Genomic DNA, 12849 nt, shown 5'->3' with positions numbered 1-12849 from the left:
GCTTGCCAAGCGTTGCTTTTGCCAGAACCGCTGGCCGAAGCCGCCTTTTTTCCCCCTACCGCTTGCCATCTCATTCCATCGAGTGCCATCATTTTTGGGGCCATGCCCTGAGCTGAACTGTGGAGCCTGCCTGGGCTGAAAACCCCTCTGCAGTGGAGTTCCCCTCAACTGCGCCAGCTCCTGGACTCCTGTTTCTTGGCAGCTGGAGAGGCGGGACGGCGATGGCATGCACCAGCACCACCCTGACACAGCTCTGAGACCCTCTCGTGCTCCCAGGCTTAGCACACGGACACCATCGAGGTACTGATGCTCACAAGAGCTGCAGCTCAGAAAAGTACCTCAGTGTGGTGGGACTCAAGGGCCAGGCCTCCAACCCCCACTGCCCAGCTAATCTGTCATTTGACGGAGGTCAAACAAGCTTTTGCAGAAAACAGCACGAGTGACAAGACTCCTTAAGGCCAGACATCAGCTACAACTGGCTGAGATGCCACTCGCTAACAAAGCCGTCCGGCGGTGCCCCGCAGCTGGCTGCTGAAGTGCACAGGAGCCCCCAGAGACGGACCTCTGGAGCCTGTTGCATTTCAGACCTTTCCTGAGGCCATCCTGGGCAGCACAGCGGCCTCCTGTGCCTCCCGGCACGTCGGATCACACGGTCTGGCTATTCCAGCACTCCATCGCTCGGTGGCCGCCTCCCGGCGCCAAAGGGGACCGGCCTGATTCATTTCAGTCTCTACAAACCCTTTCACCTTAGAGCCTCATGACTGAGATTGAGAGAGATTAGAAACGGCTTTTGCCACACAAAGCATAATTGTTTACTTTAGGTACCAACCAGAGGGCGTAAGGACAAGCTGTGCTTTTCCCTATCTCGGGTTTTTTTTTGCAAGCAATGGTACGTCTGAGCCACCTCCGGCACCTCTCGCTTCACCCCCCGGCCCTCTCCAGCAGATGCTCTCAGCACCACCGGGTCATTCCCACAACCTCCGCGCTTTTCTGGGCCCAGAGGTTCACTAATGCCACCGGCTCCCAGCTCCCCGTGGCCAGATTATCCCGGCTGAGATCATCTGCGGCGCAGAGGCGAGCCAGCGCAGGGCTGTTAGCCGTGCTGTTCCGGAGCCGGGTCTGACACGGCAACGGGAGAGCTGCTTTTCCACGTAGCGCCTGGCCTTGACTAACACATCCCGCAGGCGCGGAGGTGCCGCCCGTGGCGCCCACGAGGCAGGCAGCACGGCCGACGGGCACGCCCGCAGCGCCCGCAGCGCAGGGACGCGGCACGAGGTGCGAGCGCCACGCTGCAGCACCGGGTGCCGCGCTGTGCCGGGACGCACCGGGGCTACGCGGCAACTGACCCCGGTAAGAGGGGCAGCGCTTCGCCACCGCTCTGAGCCCACACCACGCACCCAGCACACGCCACGATATTGGGATGTACGGGCTATTTTGGTGTTGGAAACACAGCAAAACTTGGCCACGTGAGCCCTCTGTGAGGATAAATGACAGCGCGTTAAATGAATCTGGTATCCTCTGGATCGCGGGCTTAACCTTTAGATGAACAAACCAGGCTCGAGCCATGCCGAAGACGCTCCCCCATTAGCCATTTTTCCCTATTTCTGCAAGGATTTACGCGAGTCTCACTTTGTGATGGATTAGTTTACTCTGGCATTAGATCAGAAGGTGTTATCAAAGGCACAAATGGAGAACCATACGCTGCTTTCATAAAAGCTACAGATATTTCCCAGCGCATCAGAGCTTTGTTCCAGGCTCTCGATGATGACACTTTACAAAGGTTGCTATAAATTCTGGGATTTTATGCTTACTTCATGCACAGCCTGTACTTACAGCTCCTCTGGTACAAGCTTCTGCAAATCCCTCTAACGTGCAATGTTGTCCTGCTGCAGCAATGCAGAGACACCAGCCAAAACCCTCTCTCAAGGCCTGGCTATCGTTGAACAGCAAGGATTTATGAGCAGGTTTGTGAGCTGGCTTGGGGCGATGGGAGCACTACCACACTCGGAAAACGACAGGAAACACACAAGCAGCTGCAGACACTGAAGGATCCTGACTGTTCTGCTTCTCCCTGAGCCACCTAAACCTGGACCTTGCGATGATTCCCTCTCCCCACCCCTCGCCAGATCCTCCACCAGGCCTTCCCCTGCTCAGGCTCCGTTAATCTGTTGGTTATAGAACAGGAAAGTTAATGTTCCAGCCTGCTGGATTGGTGCAGGTCAGCCCAAAGAACCACGTATTTTCTTATATTTTCAAGCCATTCGTAACTTCAGGCTGGGGCAAAACGTTATCACTCCATAGCGCCGTTATCACTCCATCAAACAAAACATCTGTCGTGGAGTCGCTGAGGTGCTTGTGACGGCCCGTAACAAGGGACAACACGCATGGACTAAAAGAATATACATGAAAGGTTGCAAAAATAACCTGCTGCAGGTTACCGCTTACCTGCGGCTCTCAGGAAGATGAGCAATACGGCACATAAAGACACCGGCAGTGTGCAGCGCCGGGACGGCGAGCCGGGCTTGTCTCATGGGAGCGCCTTTCGCTCTCCCCATCAGCCGGGGCTGCGCTGTCCCTCTGCTCCAGCAGCCCACACAGATGTAGGAGGCAAGGACCGACTGTCATTTGTAGTGGGTTTTACTTCAAAAAAGACAGGCAAAAATAGTTGTGGACATCACACAGAGCTGGTCTCCATCTACTGCGATTTTTGCAGATGCTCCAACTCTTGCTAAGATGTGAACTGGGAATTTTTTTTTCTTGCTTTCTAAAAACTGATCCAGGAACACATTTATTTTAGCGCTGAAATGTGCAGGACGGTCTGGCTGTGCAGAAGGAACAGCTCAGCACTTCGCAGGAGCGGTATCCGCAGCGGCGCTCAGACACCCAGCAAAACGCATTGATTAGGATGGGGCTTTGCATACTATTTTACATTATAACTGTTCCACCTCCATTGTATCAGGGCCCGTGAATGGAGGCATTGTCTCAGGGCAGAGCATTCTTCATACCAAGCAAATGGGAGCCCTGGTGCTACCTAATAACAAAAACAAAATCTCAGCAGAAGTCCATTAGCATCCAAAGGGCAGGAGCTTGAATGCATCAGAAGAATTCTTTGAAAAGTAAGAGTGAAACGAATGTAATAAAATGCTACTATTAAGTGATACTCATTGTCCAAATTAAACCATCAGAAGCAAAGACCTTGACTCTCAAAAGGTATTCAGCGCAGCACATGCTGCAGAGCCCGGGAACAAGGCTATTAAGAATTTTAAGCCCTGGACCTGGCCCAAGTATGGATTACTTGATTTCTTCGTGAGCACTTGATCGCATGGACCTATATTTGGATTCCCAGAATAAAAGCTCAAACCTTCGGGAGGGTGCGCATGGCTACGCGCCCCGCACACGTGCAAATCCCCGCTTGCACCCACCCCGCAGAAGATGCATGCTGGGAACTGCAGGAGCTATTAAATGCCCCGACACGGGAGCGGGTTTAAGGCAACGGCAGAAGAGAGCCCAGCTCTCCCCAAAGAAGCCGGACTGAAAGCAAGGCAGAAAACCTTTCTAGAAACGGCAAAACAAGCGCACCATTTCACTTTCTGCAGATGTCGGGAACATGACTGGCACAGCAGTGCTGATGAGGGCAGACCTTTCCGCTCAGGGGATGCCTGTGCTCCTCCAAAGCAGTAGAAAGCAGAGATTTCTCCACTACAGCAGAAAATGCAATGCCATTCTGGAGTTATGAGGCAGTTTGCTGGTTCGTTTATTTAAGGCGCTATCCCTAATACTCTTATATACTAAGATAAACACTTAGTTCTTTGTTGCTTCTTTAGTTTTTCTACGGTCACCGCCGACGAACAGCCTCCGGGAGTGCCTGTGCAGTGGCCCTGAGCTCTGCCGCCGGCTGAGCCGGGAGCCGCCCCCGGGAGCTGCTCTGGCAGCTCTGCCGCAGCCGGCCGCCCTCACCGGGGGTCCTGCGCTCTGAACCAAGCCAAAGGGACGGGTCAGTGCTTCCCCTGCCCGCGGCCCCTCGCTCCCCAAAGCCAGCCCACAACACTCACCTCCTGCGTTTCAAAACCTGCTCGGCTCCAACCTACCGCCCAGCCGCCACCCCCTTTCCCAGAGGAGCCAGCGTTTAAATTCACGTGTACCCGGGGCTTTTCCCCATCCGCTTCTCGGCCACCCGCTGCTTCCATCCCCTTTTTAGCCCTTACCTCACCCCTGAGCGCGGGGCTGCTGCAGGGACAAAGCACAGCAGGCTCCCACGTACCTGCACAGGCAACGCTGAGAGCAGCGGCCAGGTCAGCTACTCACACTACAATCACACGTCTCAATGCACCATTTTTTTTTAAAAAAAAAAAAAAAAAAAAACCAAAACAAAAAAGCTCTTTTCTAATTTTACTGAGCCTTCAAGCTCTCGCCCCGGTGTCAGCCCGCGGCTGGCAGGCAGCCCCGGCAGCGCCCGTCCGGGGCACACAGCTCAAAGAGCAGCTTAGGCGGAGGGTGCGGATGCTCTGCCTGTCCTCCCGGCAAGCTGGCGGCTGCGTCCTCGCAAGGTTTCTCGAGCACTTTGTTAGCAGGGGCTCCCTGTGCGAGGAAACGAGAACATCGAAGTCGCACACTCCAAGCGAGTAACTCGCCGAGAGCAGACGGGCCGGCCCGACCGAGCCGGCCAACTTTCCTTCTGGTTTAGAGCATTTTTTTTCCTCTGGAGGGTTATGAGATGGGCTCCAGCTCCTGCAGCTCCCACCACGTTTCGGTCTAGGAGGTGTTCTCCTGGGGTGCGCCGAACGCACGCTGCCATTCCTACGCCACAGCGAAGCAAAAGGCTCACCTCTACGTTTCACAGCACCATGGGGTCACGAACAGATCCTCATCCCAGCTGCTCGGTACGGGCAGCCCCTTGGGAAGGCGCTTGCTCGGCCAGAAGCCGAGAGGCGTGCAGAAGGGGCCGGGCGCACTCGCGCGGTGCTGTGCTGCTCTCGGAGAGGGCAAAGCACAAGCATCTTGTTTGAAAGGAGCCGGGTAACGACCAAACCTCCCACTGCTTTTGTGCACGTTAGCCTGGCCCCAGGACAGCAGGATACAAGCGACCCAAACATCGCTTTCCGATTTTTAACGTCGTTCTTGCAAAAGGAAGAGCCCAGAAAGAAAAAATCCACTTGAAATGAACCTTAGAAAATTAGAAGGTTGGGAAAGTGTGAAAATTCTATATCAACAGCGCAATTTAGTAGTCGAGGCCTGCTGGAAATAGGGTTGTATTAGAAAATCGCTACATCACCGCCTTTCCCGTACCACGCTCCAGCACAGAATATTTCATGTAGTTTCTTTTCTATATCACTTCACGAACCCTACATGTGGACATTTCAAAACAATGCCGCCGCGGTGCCCCCGACACACAGGATCTGCATATCAATGTCCCCCCCCCCCCGGCCCCTTCAACTCCACAGAGAAAGGCCGTAATCTGGGTTTTGTTCCCGGCCTCTCACCCCATGGAGCGGGAGCCGGGTTATGCAACCTCTATTCACCCTCCCCGAGCCCTGGGAACATCTTTGTGGCCCAGGACAGGAAAGCTGGGGGAGGAGGAGGAGGAGGAGGAGGCGGCGGCGGCAGAGGAGGAGGAAAGGGGCCCGAAGACAGGTCGGGAGCCAGGCTCGGTGGAAGGATGATGCGCTGCATCAACCTGTTTGCTCTCCTCCCTCACTGGAAACCTCCAAGGGGATCGGTTTGGACCCTGGAAGCGGGAATCCACGGAGCGAGGCCGCAACCGTCCCCAGCCGATCCATCCAAAACAAGCCATTTCTTGAATGAAAAGGCCACGTCAGAAATCACAGGACCGGGTGCATTTAAGCAGGACGGGGAAGTTCAGCAGTGCAGGGCTGTGCACGGACCGGCTCGGGCAGGGACAGTCCCCGGGCACGCACACGCTCCAGGCCCACGCAGGGGAGTGTTGCCCCACGGGCAGCGTGGCCTCGCTCAGGGGTGCCAACGCGCAGCCCTACAGCGAACGCAACAGAGCCCGCTTCACCCTGCGATCGGACGAACGCGTTTTGGACGATGAAGTGCCTTTGCACACCCCTGACCCAAGCGCCTTTCCCACAGTCAGTAATTAACACGATTTATATTTTATGCTAAAATTAGCTACCCGGGGACGTGCTTCCCACGGCGGTGCTGGCACGCCCGTTCCACCAGCCAAACCTCTGTTCGGTGGGGGACAGCAGCTGTAAACGAGGTTTTGCTTCTGTAGACGAACACCTCCCCTCCCACCACCCAAGCCCAGCCTCCGCCTGCACCCGGAGAGAGACCCTGACGCCGAGCCCAGGGCAGGGAACGAGCAAAACCATCTCCTCAGCCCTGGTCCTTGCAAAAACCACACGCTGCACTGCTACCAACGCACAGCTGTTTGCCGTGGGTTGGCTATTTTTGCACAGCCTATAGAACAAAAATATAGGTGGCTACGCTAGGTGAATGTTTGCATTGTTTCACAGCGCGATGGCAGCCAAACTAGGTCAGGCCTCGGCCAGTGTCCTTCAAAAAAAGGGAAAGAAAAAGAATAATCAGTGGGGAAACAGTGAGCTCCCAGGGAAGACAATGTTATCATTTAAGATGTTTAGTGCGCACTAGATGACTGGAGAAAAAAAAATACATATACATACCCACATCTTTTCAAAGTTTAAATCGTAATTTTTATTTTCTTTTTTCATTTCTTTTGAAGGACACCAAAGTACCTTGGACTGCAAAGAAGCTATTTCATACACATTTCATGCACCGACTTAAACCCAAAAGCAGTTTTCACCTATAACGCTCTTAAAATGTAATCTGGGAGCCCATTCTTGGTGCAGGCTGTGGGCAACTTTATTGTATTTCATGGCTTCTCCGCCATGAATAAAAGCTATTCTTCTGCTGCGCCGAAAGCAGGAGCCCGGCAGGTAACAGGATCCCAGCCCTGCCGGTAAAGGCAACTCGATACCGTTCTCTACAAGGGGAGAGGAAGGTAAATTACTTCAATTTCTATCGGAGAGGACAGGCTCCCACCAGAAATGGGGTCTTTCTGCTGGAGCACCTCGCAAGCTGGACACCCAAAATGGAAAACGTGGAGATCGAGGTGGCGGGGCGGCCGCCTCCTCTCAGGAGGGGTTTCTGTTCAGCCGAGAACCAGACAACGCCGGAAAGCACCGAGATGCACGGTCTTGTGCGCCCCAGCCTCTGCGAGGGCCTCGGGACAGCTCCCAGTTTAACGCGAGCGGCTGACCGCTGAACGGGAGATTGGGCTACCCTTGGGCCACCAAGCAACCACGCTCGGGCTGCGGTTCATGGTTTTGCTCTGCAAGTTTTACGGAGGGATGGGACAGACGTCAGACAGCCACGAGACAGCACTCCTGCCCCTGGATTGCCACCTTCTGCCTCCCGAGCAGGGGAAACCCTGAACGCACTGACACGGCCCAGGCGCATGGAAATTAGGAACCCAACGATTTTAAGCGCTTTCTCAGTGAAAAATGTTCTCGGACTTAAACGCGCCAGATAAAGCCTCTGTTCCCGTAAAACCTGATGCACAATTATCAGTCAAGGCCAATGTATTTACCCTAAAATTGGGTAATATTGTTTTATGGTTCTTAATAGTTCAAACCAACAATGTACCGCTCTGAACAGACGCTGCCGAGCAGTTTCTCAGCCTTTCATCAGGACTGCGTAGGCGTTGAATTCTGGAGCTAATCACCTTAGCAACGGCTCTAAACATATGTGCAGTGACATCAGCTGATTTCTGAAAGCTGTAAATAGAGGATAATAGCACGAAAAAATTCTGGATTAAAGCCAAGACCTAAAAAACATACTATTAAAACACCGCCTGTAATTCAATGTATGCAAACTTGTTTGCATCCCCACTCCCCAAAACCTGCGTAATTACACACCCACCGGCACAACTGGCGATTGTCCCACTGCAGGCTACTCTCAGCTTCAGAAATTTCCCAGAAACGAGGATTTAATAGAAATCCGTCTTCAAATTTAATTTTAAAAAGCCTGGAGAAAAATCTGCAGATAACCCCGCAACAGCATGAAGTACGGCTGAAGGAGACCTGCTCCAACCTACAACCCCTTGTTTAAAGCCAGCGAGTAATAACCTCAACTTGGGAGAATTATTTGTAAATAAGAAAATAAACAGTGTGCTCATGGGCTTTATCACGGACTCACGCAGGAACTGCGAACAGGAACTGTGGCAAACTCCGCTTCGAGGACGTGCTGCCAGGCCCGTGCCTTCGGTAAAGAAGAGTTAAAGCAGCGTCAGGCACGAACACGCAGGAGGAACCCATTTCTGGAGGGCCGTGCTGGCGAGCAGACAGCGTGAAAGGGGCATATTCTGAATTACCTCATGTTTGGTACCTCATTAAGATCTTAAACTGTCCGCTTAGGGAGTCCCTCAATCAGCCATCAGCGTTAAGACACGAGGACAATATACTTTTTGTTTCCCTTGTCTCGTTGTGACCCATATTTCTGAGGTCTGTTGTGCAGGATGTGACCCGGCTGGCTAAAGAAACCTTTGCAGTGCCTCCATGTTAAGCTGGCACGCTGGGAGGGAGAGAGAGGAGAGGGGAGAAATGGGCTTAATAGGATTTTCAAATGTCAAAAAATATCTTTAGCAGGCCCATTTACGCAGAGCCTTAGCACTTGCTGAACTTGAAAGCAAAATTTGCTGTGCAAAGAACACAGCTTGCATGCTAAGCGCACCCGAGGAACGCTGCTCCTGCAGCACAAAGCCACCCGGCTCCTTCACCCTTGCCTCCGGACGATGGAGGGAAGAGAAACGCCGTCTACATCAGGGCGAGGAAGGTGCTGGGGGGGGATTTGGGGTGCCGGGGGGTTCGGCGTTGGCGCCCACCTCGTGCGACCCCCGCACCGCGCAGTCGGCGGGGTCCCGCGGGTGCAGCACGGGCAGTGCTCCCAGACCAGCTCCCCAGATGCCGGCCCGGCCCACGGCACGCTCGCCCGCAAGGGGACCGGCAAATCAAGCTCGTCTTACTTGTGAAGCACCCTGCATTAAAAGTAAAAAATAATAAGGCTAGGGAAATGGAAAATGCAAAGTTGACAGCTGCATCAGAAGAAGGATGTAGCACGGAGCCAGAAGCAAGAAATTCCCCCTCCTTTCTTCTGTACAGGGTTGGGTTTTTTTTCTCTGTCAATTAGAGTTGCAAGGAAATTCAGTGAATTGAGATCAGCAGTGTTAATCGTTATTGCATTTGAATTTAATTAGCATTATTTTTTAACTACAGGTAATTTACGGTGCCTCACCTAAATGTGGAAGTCGGGTAGTGCCTTCTGTTCACTAGAAAACCACCACGCCAAAGATAATCCTGCTACTTGCTTTATGCCTTTAATTTCTGTAATCCATGGTTACCAGTTTCAGCGAGACTGCCATGGTTACTCCCCTGCTCCTTTTATCGAAGGCTCGCGTGTGCGTCTCGCTGGAGCGGCAGCACTTCTGCCGAGAGGCTAAGAATAGCAAGGCCCCTCTCCCCAGCGCTCGGTGAAGTGAGATGCAGGGGGAAGGATGAAGTTTGAGAGAACCGTGCAGGCGGGGGTCAGCCAGCGCGGGGTGCGGCCGACGGACGGCCCACGCAAGGGGGTGCAGCACCATCTCCTACTTTCTCCCTTTCTTCTGCTTGCAGGAGCGGAGGCTCAGGCTAGCAGTCTGCCCTCCGCTGATCTCTAGGATGGCTGTTTGGCATCTTCATCACCTACTTCATTTCTCTGGAAGCCCCTCTCCAGGGCTGGCGTCACAGTTTGCGTACCTCGGAGCTTTCGGAATCAGATCTTCAGAGAGACCCTAAATTTCTGGATGCTGTTTCAGCCTGAGAACTGCCGCCCCCCAGGTGCAGGCCAGCACAGCTGCGGGGTCAGGCTCCTGCCTGGCCATGCAGTGACCTGTCACCATCACCCAAGGAAACGACTGATTCAGACAGCCCCATTGTTACGGAAGGGACACACTGAACACTGCCTCGCACGGCCTGAGCTGGTTTCCCATACAAGCCGCGCGTCTCCCATCAGCCAGCTCTCCAAACCGGAGCCGGCCAAAATCTTAATGCAGCGTGAATGCTTTCGCTAAGCTGTACATCTGCAAGAGGTAAAGGAGACGCTGCTGAGCTAGGGGAAGGTAAGGCAGGGCGCTCAGGATGGGAAGCAGCAAGGCCGGCATCGCTGGATCACTGGTGCTGGGACTCAGGTCCTCACGGCAGCCGCGCACCAGGTGGACGGCTGCCCTAGCAGGGACCGACCCACCACGGAGCTGCCAGGCAGTCAGGTCACCCGGGAGCCCGGCCACCCGGCAGGACCAAGGGACAGTTTAAAATATTTTACACATGGATATTTTTGCGTATTTTGCAAAATACTTTGCGCTTGGACAAGGCCCTCAGAGACACGGTGTGAATTTGGGGCTGTCCTGTGCAGGGACAGGAGTTGGACTTGATGATCCTTGTGGGTCCCTTCCAGCTCAGGGCATTCTATGATACTGCCCTGTAAAAGCTTTCCTACGTCCAGAGCATCTGCAAATCTAAGTCAATAACACCTCAACTTAGAGATATACATGCTCAGCAGCTGGAGGCAACAAGCATCACCTTGTCATCTGAAGACTTCTTGCCTGATAACCGTGAGGTCCTGTCAGAAGCACGTGCGATGCTGAGTGCTGGTGCAGCTCAGCACCCCTGGAAAACACCTTCCTTCCCCGCAGCCCGCCCTGCCTCCCGCTGCAGGGCTCTGGGTGCTGCACTCGCTCTTACAGTGTCAGCAGGACGAGAGACTGTTTCACTTTCAGAAGGGCACGAGAAGGCCTTGCAGCCCATGGCTGCGTGCCGCAGGAGCCCAGGCTGCACAGCTGCCTGCCCGATGCGGTGACGCACACCTGGGCGCTTCTGGGAAGAGCTACGGTTTAACCGTGGGCAGACTTGCTGCTCAAGGAGAGCGAAGAAACATCAGAATACTGTACAAAAAGCACATGCACTCACCCTCTTGTCAGGGACCTGTGCCTTTAAAAGCAAATGCTCAAACACCCTGTGGAAGCTGGCACACACGTGCCTGGAGATAAACAAGATCACGGGACAGGTAAGCTAGTTACTCATGATTTCTCACACCATCTCCCCATCTAATTGCATAGCTAAACGGTCAAGTCATTTTAATCCACCGTAAGCAGCTTACGCTTTCTCATGGAGCTCTGCGACACTGCTGACTTCCTGATTTGGAAATAAAAATTCTTTAAGTCTCGCTCTAGAAGGTGTGAAAACCACCGTTTTCACAGCAACCCTGCACAGATTTTGAGACTTGTAAGATGCACATATAGGACGTGTCTCCTGGAAGAGGATCCCAAACATCTACTTCATACTCAGCATTGAGCAAAGCAGAGGATTTTTTGCGAGGGACTGCAGAGGAAATTTTACACCCAGCTGCAAGCCCTTGGTCCCAGTGCCCTATAGTCAAAATGTGGTTTTAATCTTACCTTGAATCATACCCTTAGCCAAAATCTGTTCCTTATCTTCTTTCAACAAATTAAGCCACCTCCTACGATACCATTCCGGCATGTTATTTCTCCTACAAACAAGGCTGTTGTACTTAAATTACCATGTCGGAGAGCCCCCCTGCCAGCACAGCCCCCGGGAGCACTGTCCGGCCGGCAGCTCTCCTTCCTGCCCAGCTACCGCCTTGCTCGTGACACCCAACAACGTCGTGTTTCACCCTACCCACTCCTCCAACTGGCTCAGCACCCACCTCAGCGCCGCTGGGAGCGAGCGCGGCCCAGCCGAGCGCGCCCTCCCACCGCACGCCGTGCCCCACCAGCCGAAGTTGCATCAGCCTCAGCATCTTTCACCTGCGTGTCACGCACCGCAGCTCCTTGCTCCGTGCTTTCCCACAACCTCACTCGTTTCTTCCGTACTAACAGCTCTCCAGTTTGCTTTCTCCATTTACTCGCCACTAACTTAATAGGAACGGGGCACCGCAACCCGCCCGACTTCTGGACAGTTTTGGATGCTCGCAGGTCCTAGTGCAGCGGTTAGATGATATTTCTTTTTCTAGTTCATTTTTTCAAAATCCTTGGACGCACACACAAATGAGCACAAAAAGCTGCAAGGGTCCACCAAAAAAGCGTCCCCTCGTGCACAGAGACCCCCACCCTGTCCCTCCCCATCCCCACAGCCTCGCACTTTACCTTTTCCGCACAAATATAGGGATAAGCAGAGGTTACAGAACTCATCTAAAGACTTAGGGGAAAGAAATCAGGTTTTGGGTTACATCAAGCCTTTTTCACCGCTCAAAAACTACAGCCGTTGAAAGCGAAAGCTCCCGCTCTGCGGGGCCGAGGCGCCCGTGCCCGCCGCTCGCACGCCTTCCGCTCACGGCAACGGCCACAGCCAAGGGGATTTTTCTGACTTGCAACACCGGAGAACTTTACCCCCTGAAACTACCCGTGAACTTAGGCCAATGACCCCAAGTCAAGCTTAAAAATCATTCCAGTTTACCGAGCCAGATCAAAAGTCACTAGAGCTGGAACCGCCTGCCTTTGATACCCTAAACCCTGTTACCGATATTGGGCGAGACCGTGGGGCTAAACTCCTCCCGCAAGAAACTGCGTTTTTGTTTTAGCTTGATACAAAATTTATTTTACCATATGTAAAATGCATTTGTGTAGTTGCACACCCTAGTAGGCTTGAATGGGGGGAAGGAGTATTTCAACTCCCAGCGCAATTTATTATTTAAAAGCAGTAAAATTACATTGCTGATAGGAGAGCCCGGGCTGAGAGCAGCGGTGATGTAATGGGTAATGCAGCTCCGCTCGCCGTATGAGCCGCGCTGTACATTAGCGTGCTGGCGAGGGTG

The 12849-nt window shown here is 53.4% G+C and overlaps 1 protein-coding gene across 8 annotated transcripts in view; it reads right to left on the bottom strand.

Moving 5' to 3' along the window:
- ANKRD11 (ankyrin repeat domain containing 11) overlaps positions 1 to 12849 on the bottom strand; it is a 158168-nt gene that overhangs the window by 58825 nt on the left and 86494 nt on the right. Inside the window, exon 1 of one of the 8 annotated variants that reach the window (XM_075101141.1) lies at positions 12182 to 12311. The exons of the other annotated variants lie outside the window; for them this stretch is intronic. The gene's annotated coding sequence lies outside the window, so the exon portion shown is untranslated. Of the gene's footprint in view, positions 1 to 12181; positions 12312 to 12849 lie in introns of those variants that run through there. 8 annotated transcript variants of the gene reach the window in all.

This window comes from Phalacrocorax aristotelis, chromosome 8 (assembly GCF_949628215.1).
Source record: "Phalacrocorax aristotelis chromosome 8, bGulAri2.1, whole genome shotgun sequence".
In the NCBI taxonomy this organism is placed as follows: Eukaryota; Metazoa; Chordata; class Aves; order Suliformes; family Phalacrocoracidae; genus Phalacrocorax; species Phalacrocorax aristotelis.
This window is presented reverse-complemented; position numbering and strand designations above follow the sequence as displayed.